This window comes from Dipodomys merriami, unplaced genomic scaffold (genome assembly GCF_024711535.1).
Source record: "Dipodomys merriami isolate MVZ:Mamm:240054 unplaced genomic scaffold, mDipMer1.0.p SCAF_790, whole genome shotgun sequence".
Classification (NCBI taxonomy): domain Eukaryota; kingdom Metazoa; phylum Chordata; class Mammalia; order Rodentia; family Heteromyidae; genus Dipodomys; species Dipodomys merriami.
The window spans coordinates 40420-44098 of NW_027206391.1; the positions used below are offsets into that span (position 1 = coordinate 40420).

General features: G+C 33.3%; 1 non-coding gene across 1 annotated transcript; it reads left to right on the forward strand.

Annotated features, from left to right (window-relative positions):
• The first annotated feature begins 3373 nt into the window (after nucleotides 1–3373).
• LOC138818907 (U6 spliceosomal RNA) lies at nucleotides 3374–3479 on the forward strand. Its single transcript, XR_011369256.1, has one exon. It is a non-coding gene; the product is annotated as a U6 spliceosomal RNA (small nuclear RNA).
• The last annotated feature ends 200 nt before the right edge of the window (nucleotides 3480–3679 follow it).

The window sequence follows — 3679 nt, forward strand, 5'->3', positions numbered from 1 at the left end:
AAAATAATATACTGTATTTATGTAGAGAATTTGAGCATCCAAAATTTTAGTATGCTTGTGGTCCTAAAATCAATACCTTACTTACATTGAGTGACAAATACCACTTGCTATCAGTACAGTTTTCCTTGTATGTTTTTAATATATATTTCATTGTAAAGATACTGTACAGAGGGGTTACAGTTACATAAGTAAGATAATAAGTACATTTTTGATTGAGCATTTTTACCACCTCCTTTGTTTTTCCCCTACTATTCCTTACCTTCACACATCCATAACACCTCCGTCCACCCCCCTCTAGTAGTATCTTGCAAATCTCATTGTTACAATGGGTCAACTTGTATCCTTTCTTTGTATCTTAAATGAAAAAATGCTGGCTTGTTTCATACTGATCTACTTGTGTAGACATACTTAAAAACATTTTCCAAGTCCAAAAGCATATAAATGAAATGCACATCATCTTTTGTCAGTTGTTATAATTGTGTTCTACACATTTGTTGACAGGTTACAAATTATTCTCAAATTTTAATACATAAAAAACTTGCTTTTTTTCTCATTTTCGTGGCAAGGACATCAGCACGAACTCAGTCAACATTTCTCACTTTAAACTTTTCATATGGGTTGGTTAAATTTTGACCTGTGCTCCAGTCTTCTGGGGAGTCACTCATCTGCTTAGGAATTGATGCTGGCTGTTGGAAAAGAGCCCAAGGAATGATGCCATTTAAAGCCTTATAACTTTATTCTTAACAAGGATATTGTCCTACTCCTTTGGCTGTTGGGAATGCCTACAAGATCAAGCACTCCATGGAGAGCTGGTAGACACCATACGACCTATACTTATTGAGATTTCCGAGTGACTTGCTATCACTTGTACTGCATTTTTCAAGTCGAATCTCTCTAAACCTACCAGTTGGAAGAGATGAGAGGAGTGGTAAAAGAACTCTCAAACACAAATACATCCTCAATACATTTGTTTCCAAACATTCTGTCTAAGGCATATTCAACAACTAGTGAAACTTGTGTTGGCTATATCTATGTGTCTTTCTCCATTTGTGCATGTGTACATGTGTGTACGTATGTGTGTATTTGTGTGTATAGTAACATTATTGTGTACATATGTGGGCCAATATATACATATATGCATATATAAATAAATATACATATATAAATATATGTGCATATATATATATATATATATATATATATATATATATATATCAGGTGTTCAGTGATTTAATTTGCAGTTCCCAGCACATTGTCCTTATCACAAAGTGTACATGATAAACTGCTCTAAGGATCTGTGCTATATGAGGGGTATCCTTTGTACTCCCTTCCCCCATTACCTTGTTTTTCATCCATGTGAACAACTTCAGCCTACTTTCCATAAGATAGCTTTGTTTTTCTTTTTACTTACTGATAATATAAGAAAAATGTTGTTTGTAAAAGAAAAAGAACTTTTAGGTGCCAGGCTAAACGTATCTTATCAGTCCCAATGATTCGTATGAGATAAAATTTATAATAGTACTAAAAGTGAAAAGGAATTTCTAGAGCTGTTGTTTTGCCATTTCAAATGGCAAAGCATAATTTCACGTCACTGTTATAACTCTTAAAGAATGCAAGGGTAACTGATGGCAAGGGTAACTGATGGTCCCTATCATGTTCCCACAAAACCAGTTGATCCTGAAGGATAATAGTAGACCAGAAAAAATTCTAAATAGCAGACATGGAGCATGAAAGAGAAAGAGTAGAAAGGAGAGAGGGTGAAAGAGAAAGAAATATCATACTTAAAGTGCATAACAAATAAACGAGAAGTGTATGAGAATACTCATACTGCTATATTGAGACTCTACCTGTACATTTGAAGGTATTTGATGTATGATAACTCATCAACATAAAATATAAAGTTATTTTGATAAAAAAAATAACTCAGGAGAAATTATAAATGCAAAAACAGTCTTCACAGAAGCAAACTCTCAGAAATATTTCTTGACTTTGAAAAGGATAAATTGGCTGCAGTTAGTATAAACTTAGAAGTATTACAATTCACAAAAATATAAAAATGTGTTCACATATTTCGTTATATAACCCAAAGCAGAAAGCAAATATTGTTCAGATGATTTTTTAAATCAGTTTCTGAGGTGCTGGGAAGGTGGATAAGTGGTAGAGTGCTTGCCTTGCATGCATGTGATCCTGGATTTCATTCCTCAGCATGACATAAGCATAAAAAGATGAAAGTGGTGCTGTGGCTCAAGTGGTAGCGCTAGCCTTGAGCTGAAGAGCTGAGGGACAGTACCCAAGACCCAGAGTTCAAGCCCCACAACCAACAAAAACAAAGCAAAAACACAAAACAAAACACAGTTTCTCAATTTTGTGGCCTCAACTCTGTAATACCACTACCTCAGCCTAGGGTTAAGATTTTAGGTGTGGACATTTATCAACACTCCTGATTCAGACTCTATTTGATAAAATTTTTAATCAATATTTTGTTTTTAGTTTTGCTCTTTGTAAATTCACATGCACCTATGAAAAATGGTGTGGCCATCCCAATAACATTTTCAAAGTACCTCTTAAGCACGACTCACAAAAAGTTGTATTATATTACAACAAGGAAAAATTCTATAAATACAGAAAACAATAATTAAATATTAATGATGACTAAAATAAAAAACAAAACAATTACCAGGGTTTTCAGTATTTGAAGTGTACACAGTAGATTTTACTATTTTCTCATATTCCTGTAAATTTAAAATTGGATACTATCAGTAGCCTTTAAATTTACCCACTAAGATTACTATTTATAGTTCATCTCATCATTTGTATGTGGCTTATATCATTATTTGTTCATCACTAACATATAATGTAAGGGAGCCCTAAAGATTTAACAGAAACTCTGTAATTAAAATCTTAACTCTTCACTCTGCTTCTTCACACAGTCATTGCACCTTCTCATTAGTAAAGTTTCTATAAACTCTGAAATGTACATACTTACTAGTACATGCTACCAGAAATATTATATACTTTATTGAAAAATTTTAAGACCTGCCAAACAGTCTTAATTTTGTCATATATAAGCAAATCCCAAAATTAAACATACTTAAAATATTAAAACTTTTAACAAACTTTAACATTTGCTGCAATGAACATTATGACAGGTGCCTTGTGTAGAATAATTGACTTCCTCCTCCTACACATCTCATGAACAACAAATATCTGGAATTATTTTGTTTTTGGCATGTCAACCTTGACTTTATTCTTAAATGTGTGCTTTACGTAAGAAATACATGGTTCTAAAATTTCACAATTCTTTTGAACTTACTTTTTGTTGAATTATCTAGTTTAAGAAAATTAATTACTCTTCATATATAAAAAATGTTCTGTGCTCAATTTGGCTGCACATACACTAAAATTGGAACATACAGAGAAGATCAGCATGGTCTCTGCCCAAGGATGACACGCAAATTAGTGAATCGTTCCATATTTTTACAACAACAGATGCTGGAAGGGATCCTACTGCATTCTTGGTGGGAGAGTAAACTTGTTAATCCACTTTGGAAAGCAGTTTGGAGGTTCCTCAAAAGACTCCACATAGAGCTCCCCTATTACACGGCAATCCTACTTTTGGGCATTCTCCCAAATGATCATAAACAAGTCCATACTAAAATTACCACCACAACAATGTTTA